Source organism: Leptinotarsa decemlineata, unplaced genomic scaffold, assembly GCF_025532065.1.
Source record: "Leptinotarsa decemlineata unplaced genomic scaffold, Ldec_3_MD MMD2_tig00000576_RagTag_RagTag, whole genome shotgun sequence".
Taxonomy (NCBI): Eukaryota; Metazoa; Arthropoda; class Insecta; order Coleoptera; family Chrysomelidae; genus Leptinotarsa; species Leptinotarsa decemlineata.
Genome location: NW_027412551.1, coordinates 9,626,576 through 9,645,632, shown reverse-complemented (window position 1 = coordinate 9,645,632; position 19,057 = coordinate 9,626,576). Strand labels below are relative to the sequence as shown.

General features: G+C 37.2%; 1 protein-coding gene and 1 pseudogene across 1 annotated transcript in view; one reads left to right on the top strand and one right to left on the bottom strand.

The window, feature by feature from the left end:
- LOC111511075 (Friend leukemia integration 1 transcription factor) overlaps positions 1–19,057 on the top strand; it is an 85,872-nt gene that overhangs the window by 26,716 nt on the left and 40,099 nt on the right. The gene's annotated exons all lie outside the window — the stretch shown is intronic.
- Positions 11,944–12,039, bottom strand: LOC111511076 (U6 spliceosomal RNA; annotated as a pseudogene).

Here is a 19,057-nt window from a genome sequence, read left to right as displayed (position 1 = left end):
TTCTTAACATCCCTTGTGCCACACGAGTTAAAATTAAAATTTAAATTTATTTCAGAAAGTACATCAATACTCCCAAGAAGTGTTCTTTGAACATTTTAGATTATCAAGAAATACTGTTGAAAATATTAGTGACAGATTAGGTAGACAGACGGGTTAGTATGGAAATATGTCGGCTTTAAATCAGGTTTGTACGTCATATAGTTGATTAATACCTGTATACAGATATTTAATTTGGTTTTGTAACCTAAGTGAAGTTCTGTACGTTGTTCAATTTCAGGTGTTAATTTATTTATGGTATATAGGGCATCAAACCGCAAGTTTTCGAGATGTAGGTGATCGCTTTAATATTACAATTAGCTCAGTCAATAGAGTTATAAGACGTCTTACCTTATTTTTGAGCAATTTATCACCACAAATTATAAAATTGCCAAATGAAAACGAGAAACGTATTGCAGAAGCACATTTTATAGATAATGGATTTCCCAATGTAATAGATGCTATAGATGGATGCCATATTAAAATAGTTAGGCCTGCAACTGATCCAGACACATATATAAACCGAAAGGGGTTTTATTCTCTATCTGTTTGTTCTGTAGGTAGAAATAAAAAATTTTAATGAGTTGTTTTTCAGTTACAGGCTGTTTGCGAACACCAAAGAAAAATAATAGACATATTTCTTGGATATCCTGGATCTGTACATGATAGTCGGGTATTCAGGAATTCCCCATTAAGTAGTAACTTGGAAGAAAAATGTGGCAGGTATTTTATATTAGGGGACAGTGGCTATCCCTTGCAAAATAACCTATTGACACCATACAGAGATAGAGGAAACTTAACCCGAAGGCAAATTAATCATAATGTCAAACTAGCAAAAAACAGATATGTTATTGAACACTGTTTTGGTATTTTAAAACAGAAGTTTCGATAACTGTCTCATGTCAAATTAAGTATACGGTTCATTGCACACTTCATAAAGGCAGCTTGTGTACTGCATAATATAGCAGAAATGCCAAATATTAATGTTCAGTTGAAGATGATGAATTTGAAGTCATGAAATATAACTTTCGGATGTCAAAGTCCTTTTTTAAAAATTAATTTTATTGACAAAAATTGATGTTAACAGTATGAGAGCAAAATTATAACTGAATTACAAAAGTATTCTTCCCATGAAGATAAGAATGCTTGCACATCAGTTTCCCAGAATCGCGAGATTCTGCTTCAGCATGGTCAGCGGTTCACATGGGAATGGGCGATATAATTCCTCCCCCCGAAGATTCAACGTAGGAGGGTCAGCGAGGAAGTTGAACCCTAGACATCTCGATATCTTGACTTGGTTCGGATGGTCCATTGGTTTTGCACCCTCTGAAGCCAATCTTCTTGTGCAGTAGGTACAAACAGATTGATACTAGGACCAAGTAGATAAACATCGTCCAAAAACTTGGGATATGTGCTACGTCTTTGAAAGATATAATCGGTTCGTTTTCCATTATTGCGGTTTTTATTGAATGAAGTTCGTCCAGGTTCAGGTCATCAAGTTGGATCCCTATTGATTTGGGTGGCTCTGGCTTCCCTTCTTCCAAGTCTGGTAAGATGATTGGTTCACTATTGGTAACTTGGTGATCGTTGGTTATGATTTGGTTGCCACAGGATAACTGGCATCCAATTGGAATGTCGAATAGATAACTTCCAGGTAGTAGGTTCTCGATTTCGTTCTGGTTCTGGCACTTGAGTTTGGTAGTTTGTTGAGCCGGTAGGAGGACAACCCATTTGTTTGAGTTATCTAGTTGTCTAATGGCTGGTCTCGATAAATGTATGACAGTCTGCTTACAAGTGGAGGTGTTCTGGACATTGAGTAGCTGGATTTCGCATGGATTGTCTTCTGTCAGCTCTCTGATGTTGGTGGATGGGCAGATATAGGTTCGATGGGAGATCTCCAAACAAGGATCGCTCAAGAATGCATACAATTTTTCGTTTTTTGACAAATATTTGTTTTGAGGTATAACAGCCTTAAACTGACCCTTAGTTAATATCGGAATAGAAAATAGGTGATAGTAATCGAAATTTGATGGATGGGTAATTGGAATATGCAAGATATAGGTTATTCTGAAATTTGATATATAGCTTTTGAGGCTAATAATTTTTTCATAAAGCAAAGTATTCTCGAAACTTATTTCAATTGGTAGTTGGTCTTTCTCAACGATTTTATTCAATTTTTGCAGTTCTTTGAACAAATCTTTTGTTTTTATAATACTAGGATGAAGAATGTTCAGTCTAGAAAATTGTATTGAGTTTTCAACATCTTGCAAAATTGAATTTATGATTTCAAATGTATTGATTATCTGATTCAAAATGTCTTTAATAAACATAGAGTTTTCTTTATACGTTTGATTTTCAACAATTTTTGCTATTTGATTAATTTTTGATTCCAAAAGCCTTTCGTTATGTTTCACTTGCTGAACTGTACTATTGAACTGATCAATTAATGAGATTGAGAGTGAGTTTTGCTTCTTGATATTCGTTACTAGATTATTTTGATTATCTTGTAATTCTTTGATCAGGCGGTCATATTTTTCACCATCGTTGGAATCTAAATTTCCTGTGATCGACTTGAAAATGGATCCAATTCCGTTTATAAGACCGCGCTTTGTTCTAAGTGGATGTGGTAAAATATTGTTGAGTCTGTCAGTCACCTCCTTTTCCGAAAATTCTAATATTTTTAAATAGTTAGATGTGTCCCATGAGTAGTCTTTGTGACTGCCTACAAGTGTCCTTACATTTTTTGAATGGAATTTCAGTTTATTTACCTCCACGATTATTGGATTTAAATCATAATAATGAATAAGTGAATATGCGTGCGTTTCGACTTTGGCTGTTCCAAGTTTGAGAGGAATAAGTCCTGGATTGTTCTTTAGGTTTTGTTTAGATATATTTTCCTGGAGTCCGAGAGTTCCAGATAATCTGAAAAATTAATCAATTTTTAATGGGAGATGGGTATTTTTTGAGGGGACGTTTTAAATTGTCCATGTGAATTTTTTGTTGGTTTTCTGTAGAAACTGTTTTCATTGTATGATCGACCGTTTTGATTTGAGTTGGTTTTTGAAATTTATTTGCATCCTTCTGCCTAATATGTTTTTTCACGTAAACTTTTTGTTTGGTTTTGAATACAATGGGATCATCGCGTTTTTTATTTTCTCGTTCTACTATCTTTTCCTTTTGCTTTATTAGATCCGAGTTTATTTTGGAATAGAGGAGTTTCGATCGTTCCTTGTGATCATTGGTGTAATCATTTAGTAATTTCCGATCAATATCAATATTGAAAGGATCATTGGTTGAAATGTGACCACTTATGATGTCAATTGGCTTGAGTTTTGTGACCGAATGTATAGAGTGGTTGTATGCCAAAATTGCGTACAACATTTTCATTTTTGGAGGGGTTTTCAAAAATCCTCTAGTGTTGAGTAGACGAATGTGTTCTAGAATGGTAGAATGGAACCGTTCTATCATTCCATTGGATTGAGGATGGTGTGGTGATGTGAAATGAACTTCGACTTTGTGTAAAGCCAGGAGTTCCGAAATGAGAAAGTTATTGAATTCGGTACCGTTGTCAACGATAATTCGTTTGGGGATACCATGATGAGAAAAAAATTGAATGAGGTTGTCGGCTATTTCCGTACCTGTCAAGGAGTTGACTAGGTATGCCTGTGCGTACTTTGAAAAACTGTCTATGATTGTGAGGAATTTTCTACTTTCGATAGTGAATGTATCCATATGTACGATTTCGAAAGGTTTGGTTGCTGTAGGGGTGATGTTGAGCTTCATTTTGATGGGGTTTCGCTCATATTTGCTTTGTTGGCAAATAAGGCATTGATTAATATATGTTTGAATGGTTTCTTTTATGTTCGGCCAGTAATGTTTTTCCTTAATTCTTGAGAAAGTTTCGTCAACACCGCGGTGGTTTGACTTACCTTCATGGTGGTTTTTGATAATTTCTTGAACGTCTTCTTTTTTTGTAACGTCCAGAAGCTTTTTGGTACACCTTTTGAATTTTATAGAGGGCCACTTGAAATATTTTTGAATTGTTGCCGAAAATGGTTCATAAAGTTCGGGGTTTTCAAAATAGACATGGTACTGCACTCCTGGGGCGACATATTCTTTGATAAAATTCAAAATATCGTTTTCTGTATTATTTTGCGATATTTGTACATGAATTCTCATCTTTTTCTCGAACAGAATGGTAGTTTTAGGTTTGGCCGGAGAATGGAGAACTGAGCTTACAATCAACTGATTGAGCCCTAGGTTCACGGCACACTGCGCTATTGGAATTGTTACAACAGGGTTCTGTTCAGCATTTGAGTGAATGGTGTCATCTTCAAGGTTTTCGCGTTCTGGTAGGGGTTCATCTTCTATTTGTTCGATATTAGGTTGCAATGGTGAAGAAATGTCATTTCTTCCATTACCTGTGGAAGGTAATTCATTGTCTTCGTGTATTCTGGGTTCTGGTAGGGGTTCATCTCCTGTACGTTCGGTATCAGGTTGAACTTGTAAAGAAAGATTGTCATTTTCTGTGTGACTTTTCGGAGGTAACTCGTTGTCCGTATTATTTACATGCATTTCGTTAGGAGGAATCATGATGGGGGAATATTCAGTATCCAGATTGGGTTCTCCAATAATCAAAATATCGGAAGAGGGTTGATAATCCGGGGTTTCAAGGCAACGACTTACTGGGTTTCCTTGACCACTGAAAGTGACACCTTGATTTGTTAGACGTTGTGATTCGTCTAGTATGTCATCCAATTCCTCCCAAAAGGTTTTGGTGTCCTTAGTGTGGATTTCGACACGGGATAAAGCATCGGCGTTGGTGTTCAACTTGCCTTTTTTGTAGATTATGGTATAATCGTATTCCTCTAGTTTGATCCGCCATCTCAGCAATTTTGAGTTGGGGTCCTTCAGAGAGAATAACCACTGAAGGGGTTTATGGTCAGTGACTATATTGAACTTTCGTCCAAAGAGGTATGGGCGGAAGTATTTGGTAGCCCATACGATCGCGAGAAGCTCTTTCTCAATGACTGAGTAATTTTGCTCAGAGTCATTCAGGGTCCGAGATGCGTATGCAACTGGAAGGTCTTGGCCTATAGGGCCTTGAGAAAGGACAGCTCCTAGGGCGAATTTACTTGCGTCCGTGGTGAGATTAAAAGGTTTAGAAAAGTCGGGGTACTGCAAAATCGGATCATTGATTAACAGGTTTTTGCAGGTATTGAAACATTCCAAAAAATCTGCATTATGTTCAATTTTTGCGCCTTTCTTCAGGCATTTGGTTAATGGTTTCGTTAGTCTAGCGAAATTATTGATAAAGCGTCGATAGTAACCTAACAAACCCAAGAATCCTTTGATCTGTTTGGTGGTTTTTGGGACGGGGAAATTTTTGATGGCTGTGATTTTATCTGGATTCGGCTTGACACCTTCGGGAGTCACGACGTGTCCCAGATAGGCTACTTCCTTTCGTAGGAATTCCGATTTATCCAGCTGAATTTTGAAGTTTGAGCTTCTCAGCCTGTTGAAGACAGATTTAAGGCTCTCAAGGTGTTCTTGGAGGGAAGTCGAGAAGATAATAATATCGTCGAGGTATACCAAGCACTTTTCGTTCTGGATACCACGAAGGATATTATCCATTACGCGTTGAAAGGTAGCTGGCGCGTTTTTCAAACCAAATGGCATTCTCAGGTACTCATAATGGCCATGTTCCGTATTGAAAGCTGTTTTTTCAATATCGTCCTCTTCCATTTCAATTTGATGGAAGCCACTGGCCAGGTCGAGTGTTGTGAAATACTGGCATTTTCCCAGTTTGTCCAGAAGATCTGTGATGTTAGGTAAAGGGTATTTGTCATCTATCGTTTTCTCATTGAGCTTGCGATAGTCAACAACAACCCTCCATTTTTGCTTCCCAGAAGCATCGACCTTTTTGGGTACCACCCAAATAGGCGATGACCAAGGAGAATTGCTTGGCCGAATAATTTTCTGGTCGAGCATTTTTTTGATCTGATTTTCGACTTCTTGCTTGTGTATGAATGGGTACCGGTATGATTTTGTATACACCGGTATTTCATCAGATGTTCTAATTTGGTGCTTTACACGGCTCGTAAAAGTCAGCGGGGTATTTTCATAATAAAATATGTCAGAGAATTCTTTGCACAGCGAAAGTATCTTAGATCTTTCCTCGTCATTCAAATGGTCACATCGAATTTTTGAAAAATCTAGATTTTGCTTAGGGGAATCATCAAAATTATGAAAATCGATTTTTTGAATTTCGTTCTTATCAAATTTTTCAACAGCGATTGGTTCTGAAAAATTCAGGGTTACTGGTTTGGTGGTGTTGTTCAAAATTGTAGTGAGAGCTCTACCTTTATTTGCAACAGTAAGACACTCTGGCAATTCACAATTATGAAAGCGTTGGTGAGGTATTATTATTTCACCATTCTGAATTGATGTTTTGACCTGTATCACTTGCTCAGATCTTGGAGCAATCGTAATTAAATTGAGATCGCTTTTTGTTTTTTGAAACTTCAGTTTTATTTTCGCATAAGGAGTGATAAGATAGCCATTACCAAAATCTAGGTTAGCTTGTAAAAGTTTTAAATTGTCAAGACCAATTAATCCTTTGAAAATGTCATGAAATTTGAAAAGGAAAAATTTTAAATGTTTTTGTTGTGGCAAATTGAATAATTTTGAAGCGGGCATAGATGCGCTATATTTATGAGCTGATTTTTGGAAAACTGTGGAAACAATAAACGGGTCGTATTTAATTCGATTTGGAAACAGTTTTTGAGCAATTTCTGGATCTATAAAAGATTTCGTGGAGCCTGAATCAATGAGAAATTTTGCGTCATATTCCGGAAATGTTATATATGATAATTCGCTAGAACTAGAATTATTGAAAGAAATGATTTGCGGAACTAGGTTTGATTGTTCGTGGTTGGCATTTCCTGAAAATTTACCTCGGAATTGTCAAAATTACTTTCCTGATTTTCATTTTCGCAGTATAGAAATTCGTCATAATGTTCGTTATAATCTTCTTCAGCGTAATATTCGTGTTCGCTATAATTTGGTTCATTTTGAGTGTCACTAACTACCGTATTAAATAATTCCTCTGATATAAAATTTCTTTGGGGTTGCTTTTGAAATGAGTTTGAGGGACCTGATCGATAATTAGGGGCGTTTCTTGTCGAAACACTCATTGGTACTGGTTTATTTGTTTGATATGTATTTCTGGTGGATACACTCATGGGTGTAGGTTTTGTGAAGTTCTGATTCTGATTGGGCCTGAAAACATTTCTGTTTTGAAATGGTTGTCTAAAAACTTGCGCGTTGGTAAAGAATTTTTGGGGTTGGCTTGGTGCTCGTGGCTGAATTGGTATTGGTTGTGAAGGAAATTGATTTTGCTGTCTGAAAAAGTTATTTGGTGTACTATAATTATTGACAGGAGAAGAATTTGGCTGTCTGATCTGAATTGGTGTTCTAGAAGGTTGAAAGTTTGGTCTAAATGTATTCTTATTTGAGAAATTTTGGAAGTAATGTACATTGTCTTCCTGTAAAACAAACTGCAATGCTTCACTGAGAGATTTGGGTTGCATACAACGTATTGTAGTACCCAAGGGTTCCTTGAGCCCAGAAAGAAAGGTTTTCAATGCCAAATTGCTATATAAATCTCTTTTACACCTTTTAGATTCTTGTGTGATTTCGTGAACGTCGATATAATTGCACAATAGGTTCAATATATTTAAACACCTATCATAGAACTGTTGAGGCTTTTCATTAGGGGATTGCCTAAGCATAACCATGTCTCTGTTTAGGCAAGTTTCATCCCTTTGATCGGCAAAGTTTCTGGTTAATGTATCTTTGAGTTCTCTCCAATTTGAAACATTCTGTATATTGGCTACTACTTTAGCATTGCCTGATAATTTTGAAATGAGACAGTTCAGCAAATAAACATTTTGAAAGCTTGTCGGCTCAGCCACATTATAAAAAGTATTAATTATTGAATCACAAACTGCTAGATATCTATTTAAATCATTAGGGTTGCCGTCGAATTCAGGCACACACCTAAGGTATTCTGAGTTGAATTGATTAGCCATTATTATATTTGAACTACTAAAAGAATTAGGCAAAGAAACTGAAGAGTCAGCTGAAGGGTTTTCGTTATTCAATTTTAACTTTCCAAGAATTTGAGATAAGTTATCAATAGACATTTAAAAATTACGACTTACATTAAAATTGTAAGAACTTTGAGCATCCTTTATAAGGTAGACGACTGGTTCCTCGATTTTTGATTTCCAGAAAGACTTCCTTGCGAGACTGGACGATTCTGTTCCACTCCCCGATGATCTGCCTGTTGAGGGTAGCTAAAGGTCCACGATGGATTGGGTTTCTTGAGGTTTGAAGAGCCACTCCTTCACAAACACCTCCACAAGGCAAAACAACAAGTTCGATACCCGATAAATCGTTGAAACGAAAACTGCACGTTCGATACGTTCAATTTCGAGTATCCTACCGACTGCGCCAAATATAACTTTCGGATGTCAAAGTCCTTTTTTAAAAATTAATTTTATTGACAAAAATTGATGTTAACAGTATGAGAGCAAAATTATAACTGAATTACAAAAGTATTCTTCCCATGAAGATAAGAATGCTTGCACATCAGTTTCCCAGAATCGCGAGATTCTGCTTCAGCATGGTCAGCGGTTCACATGGGAATGGGCGATATAATTCATGAATGATGAATTTGAAGTAATGTAATGTATACATGTTGTGTAAATAATATAATTTCCCATATAGGCAAAAATAAAATATATTTCTGACACAAATTAAACAGTAATTTTTTTAATAAATATTGTAATTTCTAAAACAAAAATAAAACATATTCTTAAAACAAAGTCTTTTTTTAACAGCTGACTAATAAATAGGTAAACAAAACAAAAACAAATTCTATCACATGAAATACATAAAGAAAATACATATAAAATTTAACTTATAATAATTATTAACAATGTTGAACTGACATTTACATCCCCAATTTCTAAGGATTTCATTTCTCTTTGCAAATAACTCAAGTTTTTTCCTTTCAATCTCTAACTTTTGTTCACAATACATTTTCCTGTCCAGTCTTGAATTTTCTATATTTGTTAATCTTCTATTTTTTCTATGTTTGGTGTTTGTAACTGATGTTGTGGTTGGTTATGGTAAAGGTACTTTAGGTGGTGTTTCACACAGTTCAATACTATTCTCTATTTTTTTTTGTGACTATTGTTTTCTTTTATTTCTTCTTCAGTGTTGATTTTTTCATTTTCTTCTAATGTCTACTGTCTCACTGGATAAAAGAACATCTGGATTGGTATTCTTTTTTTTTACCAAATATTTCTTCCATTTCCACGTGGTAATCAAAATATTTGCGACCTCTACCTAAATATGAAAGAGAATGCATTTATACATGTAAATACCGATAGAGGTATTGAGAAATCACATGTTGCAACACATTGTTATCAACTTAAATGGTTTATGTACAGAAAAACAACTATTGCTTACCAGTTTTATTCTGGTTGTCGACAAATTTTTTATAATTCCTTTCTAGGACTTTCCATCTGTTGTGACAATTGCTTGCAGTTACATTTATATTTAATGTATGCAGTTCATCAGCTATTCTCTGCCACATCATTTTTACATTTTTTATATCAAATGTACCTACTCGTTTTCTATATTCGGCATAGGAATCAATTAATAATTTAGTATTATTCACACTCCACTTGTACTCCACAGTTGAATTGTGAATGGGGGTAGTTTCTGCTGCATTGGAAGTAGGTATATTTTGATCGTCGTACTTGGGACTAACAGGTATTCTTGTACTTCTAAAAAAATTCTTCAGTTTATACATCAACCTTTTTAGTAATAATACCAAAAAATACACTTCTTGGTGTATTCTGAGATAATACAATATAATTCACCTCCTAATACAGTATTCATTGTTTCAGCTAAACCTTTTGCCTTTACCTTACAAACATAAAAGTATGGTTATGTTTAGTATGTTCCGTGATAACCATGATTGATTCCAATCAGTAACCAAACCGTTCCAACCATGATTTATTTTGGAACCGTTATTAGAACGGTAATAATTTGACGCCTGCGTAACAAATTTTGAGAACGATTTTGATAACGATTCTAGAACGATTACAATTTGTGTTCAGTTCTCTGAATCTTTTTATGAAGACTATGTTATCATGCTTATTGTAATTGCTTGAGCATGTATTAAAAATGGCGATTTTCTGGTCCACGGAGGAGGTTTAGAAAGTTTTATAAGAGTTGTAGCTTTGAGGTTGGTGTTTCTTGAAATAGGGTATAATGATTGTAGAGGTGAAAGCGGCGTTCTGGGTCTATTTTTGGGAGCTGGTTTTATAGAATTAATTAATTCAAATACCGGGTTTTGTGGGTAAGCAGATACCCTGGAGAAATAGGATAACAGTTGGAATTTTCGTCGTATAAAGAGAGGTAATTCAGAGGATTCAATATGCTTTCCGTCGGACTGGATTTGAAGACACCCAGACATATTCGTGGTGGTGTGGTTTTAATTGTGTCAAGATATTTGAGGTATGTTTAATCGCTCTTCGAAAATTGTAAAGACCTCGTGAATAATCTTTGAGTTTCTGCCATTTATTTACGAATAGATCATAGTGATAACAAAACGTATAATGGGCAAACGAGTAAGTAGGTTTTTCAATAGAAAATCGGCACCTCACCCAAAATATCACGAATATTTTTGAATAACTCATATTGGCAAAAGTCCGTTTTAACGAGTTTCAAACCGTCACGCAGACAGGGCGAGGGCAAGTGTCATTCCAACAGACCACCTTTCTTTCATCCGTCTACTCTCCCACCGGGTGATTGATAAAGCCGACAATCATCGTTATTAAATAGATTTTCCTGGAGATTACCGGATTTAGGAGCTCCCCGGGGCGAAATTACCGTTTCCGCTGGCCGGTCGTTATCCGGACAGAACTAATTTACAGGACTGGTTTTCGAGGAAGTGCGATGCCCACTCGGTTTGATCGACTTTTGGGAAAACGATCGCGATTGCTTCTCAAAAGAATTTCAATCTCTTATTTCCGAATGATAATGTGTAGTATGGGTGCCTAGAGCGATTTTTGGAGTCTGAGAGATGAACGGCTTTGACAGACTGAAAAAATTGTGATTTATTACTGTTTCCAGTTTTCATCTTTCGAAATGAACTGTATACTTCAAATAGATAGATACGCGGTATGATGAGATAATACTTTTGGGTACGCCGCTCAAGAATTTGGTGCAAGGCGGTTTCATAAGGTACCCCGCTCTTGAGGACACGACTCAGTCGTTTCCTGGCTGCACCACCGAACCTTTTTTTTTAAATTCAGTTATTAGATCAGGAGTTGGAGAGTTGAGAAGCTCTCGCTCCTGGTCTAAATTTACAGGGAAGTCAGTTGGAGTCGTAAGCTCGACATCCATCTCCTCTGTAGACTCAGCGTCAGAAAGAATTTTTAAGTTTACTCTGTCTATAAAAGTCCCACGAGTAGCTGGGGAAGAAGGTCAATCACGGCAGAGCCCCGCTTCACCATGACAAGACGATGCTACGGGAGGGCGCCCGGTAACTCGAAGGTTCCGTAGAGACATCTGATAGGCTCAGTGGCATTCATCCTCTCGGCACGGATACACACACCTTAGGATTAAGCCATCGTTGGGATGCTATTCATTTAGGAAACAATAGAACCACAAGTGATTCTGTCATTCCTGTATCCAGCGGGGCTACGTGGAAGCAGGCATCCGATGGCCGGTTTGCTCAACCCCCACATCCCAAGCCAATGCATTCGCCAAAAACAGCATGCATGGTTCAGGTAGTGGAAGATGAACAAGGACAGCCAACCCGTCAAAAATGTGGAACGCTACACGATTTTGCGTGTCATCCTCGCGCAGGGGCAAGGCTAATCTTCTCTATATCCAGACCAGAGACAATTTGGTAAGTGTTCCTATTGAGGAAAGATTATTTTGGCAGTTCAATATCAACTTGAACTTTGGTCAGCAGCTTCATTACTGTTCAGGCCAGTGTGGTCAGAAATCCAGATCAGTGTGGTCAGAAATCTAGACCAGAGACAATTTGATAAGTTTTCCTATTGGGGAAACATTGTTTTTGGTAGTTCAATATTAACTTGAACGTTGGTCAGCAGCTTCATTACCATACAGGCCAGTGGAGTCAGAAATCCGACACAATTTGGTAAGTGTTCCTATTGAGGAAATATTATTTTGGCAGTTCAATATCAACTTGAACTTTGGTCAGCAGCTTCATTACCGTTCAGGCCAGTGTGGCCAGAAATCCAGACCAGAGACAATTTGATAAGTTTTCCTATTGGGGAAACATGGTTTTTGGTAGTTCAATATTGACTTGAACGTTGGTCACCAGCTTCATTACCGCCCAGGCCAGTGTGGTCAGAAATCCAGATCAGTGTGGTCAGAAATCCAGACCAGAGACAATTTGATGAGTTTTCCAATTGAGGAAAGATTATTTTGGCAGTTCAATATTAACTTGAACGTGTTGGTCAGCAGCTTCATTACCGTTCAGGCCAGTCTCGTCAGAAATCCAGACCAGTGTGATCAGAAATTCAGACTGGAGACAATTTGATAAGTTTTCCAATTGAGGGAAGATTCTTTTGGCAGTTCAATATCAACTTGAACGTTGGTCAGCAGCTTCATTACCGTTCAGGCCAGTGTGGTCAGAAGTCCAGACTAGAGTAAATTTGATAAGTTTTCCTATTGAGGAAAGATTATTTTGTCAGATCGACTTGGACATTGGTAAGGAGAAGGTTGAATGCTTTCAGAGACATTTGACTATCCGAGATTATTTTCAATGATTCATGTGATAGGCTCAACATAGGGTCAATAGCGTAGATTTTTACTCAAAATACATTCACATAAGACCATGAGGCAGGTCAATATATCTTGGCTGCTGCATGCTAAAACGCAGTAACTGACACTGAAGCGAAAAATGGACTGAATTCACATTTCTACATACCGTCTTTGGACACATCCCTGAAGATGTGTCCAAAGACGGTATGTATGTGTGTGTGATGTGTCTATTTATCATGCACTGGTTCAGGAGATATAGTATAGCAAGTTCCGGAGAACTGTATATGGTAGATTGTAGTTGACTATCAGGGGTCATTCCTAGAATGCTGGTTTTGTGCACTTCTGTTACCCGACTACCTTCTCTTTTCATATAGATGAATAAAAGAGGTAGCTCTAGATCATTGACGATATACTGCCCATGGCACCGAAATAAGTCAGGTAAGCCACTGATTTTTTTTGGTAATATCTTTGCTTTCTCGCATCCAGACTATTTGATTTATGGTAAACACAAAGTAGTAACTCAATTAAGTGTGCAGTATATGTTTTTCAATTGTCAGTCAGAGAAACGGAATAATCACAGCATAAGCATATCTTATGCTTTGGTGAATTCTGAGCCGCTGCCGCTGGCTGACAATATATCTCTAACAATGTTAGAATAGGGTTAGGTCTAAAGTGAGTGGGTCTTTTCGACCCTCCACCGCAACCCGCAAGGGTTTATTGTGGCTCACACCTATTCACACTCGGCCAAATAAACCTAGCTTCTTAACGAAGCCTATTAGTTTGTATTGTGAGTAGTCTTTCAGGTCAGATGGTAAGAGTACGAATCTGCCGAACTCTAAGAACCTGATTCGGTCCCCAGCGGGCAGGCACAAAGTATATTTTCTGCTGTTTCATCATTTTCCAAACAGAGGCGACACACATTGTCTTCCGACAGTCCAAGTCTCTGCATATGATGATTCCAATGACAGTGCCCAGAAAGAAGACCTGTTAGACATCGTAGTTCATCCCTACTGCAGTCCAACAACTGTTTGGTATCAAGCTTCAAAGGGTGGATAAACGCCTTGGAGTGAGCCAATCCTGGAAGTTTCTGCCAGAAGTCCATAAATATTTTTGCCATCCAGGTGTTCAATGTTTGTTTGGCAAAGCCCAAAGCGATGCCAATGACAGGTTCTGGTCCGATGAAGCCGCTTGCAGCACCCTCTTTTGCAAGAGAGTCAGCAGCTTCATTACCTTCCAGGCCAGTATGGCCAGGAATCCAGACCAGAGACAATTTGTTAAGTATTCCAATCGAGGAGAGTCGTTTTTGGCAATTTGCTATCAATTTAGACGTTGCACGGTAGGAGCCAAGAGCATCCAACACCGCTCGACTATCCGAGAATATTTTTATTGACTTGTGTGTTAGGATGGATTAATCCAATCGCTCCGCACACAATTCAATAGCGTAAATTTCCGCTTGAAATACAGTCACATAAATTCCTAGGCAGGTAGATATCTCTGTCCTGGGTCTGCGACTAAAAACACCTGCACCAGAACCGGAAGGTGTTTTTGATCCATCTGTGAACCAACAACTATCTGCTCTCAATATTTCCGTCTCCCGGAGGATCCAGTTCTCTCTACTCGGGAATAGTACTTTATAAGGCAGTTCGTAGTTGACAGTTGGAGGCATAAAGTCAGAGGTCATTTCCAGAACGCTGCGACTTCCAGTGTCAACCAACAGTCTGTTGCACTCTGCATTGAATTTATTTGTGCAATTGGCAATGTGCACAAGTCTGTATGCAGTCCATCTAGCATCTCTTTCCAGAAAAATATGGAGAGGAGGTAGATCTAGAAGGATCTCTATGGCAGCTGACGGTGTGGTACTGATGGCACCAGTGATAGCCAGACAAGCCTGTCTCTGTAAGCCAGAGAGCTTCGCTTGGGCCGTTTTCTGGAAAGCCTTTGGCTACCAAGCAACTGCACCATAAATGATCATTGGTCTAACAATCATCACATAAATCCAATGGATTTGTTTGGGACCTAAGACCTAAGTTTTACCACAAATCCTTCGACATGTCCATAGAGACAGTCTGGCTTTGTGTAAAACTTTTGCCAAGTGAGCGTTCCAGGTAAATATTTTATCAAGGACAATGCTAAGATATTTCACCTGCGTTCCAAATGGAATGACCTTACCATTGAGGGAAAGTGGCGTTAGATCGTCCAGTTCTCTCCTCTTGGTGAAGGGGATTAATACAGTTTTGCTGGGGTTGAGAGACATCTGCTTCCTCAGGGATCAACTGTGAATAACGTCCAACGTGCTTTGGAGGTTGTAATCGATTACTGAAAATATTCATTTTGTTGAAAAAAAAAAAGAAAAAAAGCTTGATTCTGAACATTAGATAACTATGCCTGAACCATTTGCTGTGAAGATTTCGTTCAAAAAGCCAGATAGACTTGAAATGAAGTACCAGCATTCTGGTAAACTGTCAATGTGTTGAGATATAAAATTGAAAAAATACAGAACTTTTGAGTAATTAATCAATTTCAACAAATAGTTGAAATATGCAGTTCATATCAGGTCATTCTTTTTCACTATTGGTGATTGACTTTCACTGATTTGACCTCCACTATTCTATTTCAATCCAAACGAACAGGAAATATACGACGATTTAGGGTTAGCGGAGATAAGAACCTCTACCGGATTGCGTAAATCGGTTTTGCCGGAAAACGAGCGGAATTGGAATGGAAACGATTAAGCAGGCGGATAAAAGAATAAATTGACCTCTTCGGGTGAAGGCATTATCACATTTACAATTGTATGAACTCGATTTGTGCGATAGCTGGGTCAATCAGTGAGATTCTTATTTTATTTACAGCGTGATTTCATTTGCAGTAGGAGTAAATATTTTTCTAGCAAAATAGTTGGAAATGAAGTAGGGACTTCAGAGGAGGAAATAACAGCTTCATTTGATTACCAGCGATCCACCCCGGCTTCCTGACCGGTACCGCCGCAACCGCTATGTCTCTTCATTTCAAATATGTAGTATCTTTGAAAATATCCATTTAAATCACATGCTGTAGAAAGCCATATTGATCTATATTGAATGCACAATGATGTCGCGAATGATAGGAAGCGTTTTCAAGAACTATTACACTATTCGCATACAAATTTGGGATCAATGTGTTTTCAAACCATTCCTCAAAAATATTAGCTTCCATGTCCTTATGATAGTCGACATTGCAGTCCTCAAGTTTTTCCACATAATTTCAAAGAATTCGGAACCCATCCTTTACTTCATCCGCAATGCACAATGATTAGTCGCGATCTTTTGTTTGCAGGCATGTTAGGCGTACACATTCTCGAACCATCAGTCCACCATTTCGTAACTGTGTCGTGAGTGTCATACCAAGTTTCGTCCAAATAGAAAAATTGCCGTTGTTCTTGTCTATATTTACTTATTTGTTCTAAGTATTTGTAACGCAATTCCACTATTCTTCTGCTTAACATAACTGCTTGACGTTTGTTTATTATTTTAAATCTAAATTCTAGTTTCTTTATCCAATTCTGAAGAGTTTTGTCATAGCAGCTCACGCTATGGCCGGAAGTATTCAATTTCTTCCTTATGATTTCAATTGTAGGAATCTCATTTCTTTTGTAACAGTCGTATATTGTTTTTTTCAATGATTTCATTAGATGAACTTCTAAAGGTTTTGGTAATCCCGTATCACATCGCGTCTTGCGTTCATAAGGTTTGTTTTTGACTATTTTACGTACAGTTGAGAAAGGAATATCGGTCAAATCTGATGTTGCTTGTAATAGTTTGTTTCCCTCGAAACCAAACTTGATATGTAGATTCTTATATACACTGAAACATACTCTCTGTTTCAATATTCAAATGCATCCGAATCTTATTCACTGCTATCTCTTTTTCACATTGTTCACCATCGTTATTGGAATCACTACACATAAAAAAGTCTGCGTTGTTATCACACTCGTTATTACTATTAGTACTTGTCCAAGGACGCTACATTTTAAACAAATAACAAAAATTTTAAGTAATTATAACTTCACCAATATCGAATTTCAACACTCAAATCGCGATCAGTTCCTGAACTGAACATTGACGACACAACGGCGGTACTCATCGCTACATTCTATTGGTCACCGTAACATGACTTCAAATTTAATTTTATGACTCTTCAGCCAATTATAAAACTCGGTTAGTAAAAATTATCCAATACGAACCGCCAGTTCTTCAGTCCACGTGGACTAATTCGTAGCGGCATTATTTCTTTGTGTTAGTTTTTTTGGCCTTTGAGTTCGCCGATAGCTTTAAGAATTACTATATCAATTACTTCGACTTTACCTGTGGTATATAAATATTAGCGTAAGAAGCAACGAAACATGTCGTGATATATTTTTCAAATAGAGTTTGTGGAGATCAAATCGTGAGTTGTAGTTTATGAAATTGAAATCTGTATCATAACGAATCTCATTTTTAAACTATATTATTATAGTACATTTGTAGAATGAATATAAAATTGATTTGATTCAAGATTTTTTCTTAAATTTGCATCATGTTTCAAACAATGAATTTATTCCAGTTGTATAACGACAGATCACCCTCGTACGTTCTTTCATTTAGATAATATTGGCAGTGGTGATAATTGAGAAGGCTGACTGACACGCACCCTCTTTATTTTGATTATAACGGGCAAACCGTATAATAATTCAATTACCATCCACATTTACCACATTACCAATGAAGTAGTAATGAAGAGGGGTATTTGACGGTTGCATTGATAGGAGTAGGTAGTATGACTTCCTGAATCAAAAAGCCATTGTGTTTCCTGAAAAAGAGTGTTCCTAATAATCGTTTCTGGGCTTTTTCTATAGTATCAGAATATAAAAAGTTCTTTGGATTCCAAATGACACAACCATATTCCAGCTTAGAACGAACAATGGAGTCAAAGAGTAACAAACAAGTATCGTTACTGAATTCACGGCTAGATCTTAAGACAAAGCTAATTTTTCTATAACATTCAGATACTAAGTATTCAACAAACCAGTAAATATGATCCCGAGATATTTCATCTCATTTATTCTCTGTGAATTGGTGTGATTAATGAAATAGTCCTTGATAGTGTGTGACCTCCTTCGTGTGAAATTCATTATTTTGCATTTAGCTTCGTTGAGAGATAATAATAATATTCTTTATTCAGTAGAACACAGGATTACAAAAAAAATGAAACCTATCAAATACGCTACAACATTTCCTATGCAAACCGAAAAGGCGGAGTTCATCTTGAGCACCTGGAGTGCACAGATGTTGCCGTAAGGCAAGAGCTATAGATCGTATCGCAATAAGTAAAAGTAGAAAGAACTAGAGACTCGCAAAGCATTTTTTTAAGATTCAAATTCAAAGTTGCTCGAGATCCAAACAAAATTTTCAGTTTCCAGATACTTTTACGAATGCATTCCGATATATGCTTTTCGAATCGTAAGGAGTAATCTATACAGATCTCAAGATTCTTCACCACATCACAAAACTGTACAGAAATGTTATTGATAATAAAACAAACATTTTTTTGGTGAAGAAGTCTGTCATTTCGCCTCCCGAACAGCATTGCCTTAGATTTGTTTGGATTCAATGAGAGAGAATGATCTTTGGATATTTTGAAAATTCTATCAAGGTCTTCGTTGATTTTCTGACAACCATTCACTATGTCTGATGGGTGGAAGGAATACATCACCTGAGTATCATCCGCATACATTTGTAGATAACAATGCGAGACAACATTTTTGAAAAATGCTGTGAAAATCACATAGAGAATTGGTCCCAAACTGGATCCCTGTGGAATTCCACATGTCAGTTCTCTTATTTGAGAAACCCTAGTATTGGGTACAACTCGTTGCTTCCGACCACTTAGATAGCTATCAAAAAACATAACAGATTCTTCTGAAAGTCCAATATATCTTAGAATATGTTTCAGCGCAGAATGATTTAGGGTATCGAAAGCTTTCGAATAGTCTAAGAGAACTAGAACAGTAATCATTCCCGAGTCGGTTGCCTGAAAGATAAGATATGTCACATTCAGAAGAGCTGTAGCGCAGCTATGTCCTTTTCTGAATCCAGATTGAGTATCCGGCAAAATATTATATGTT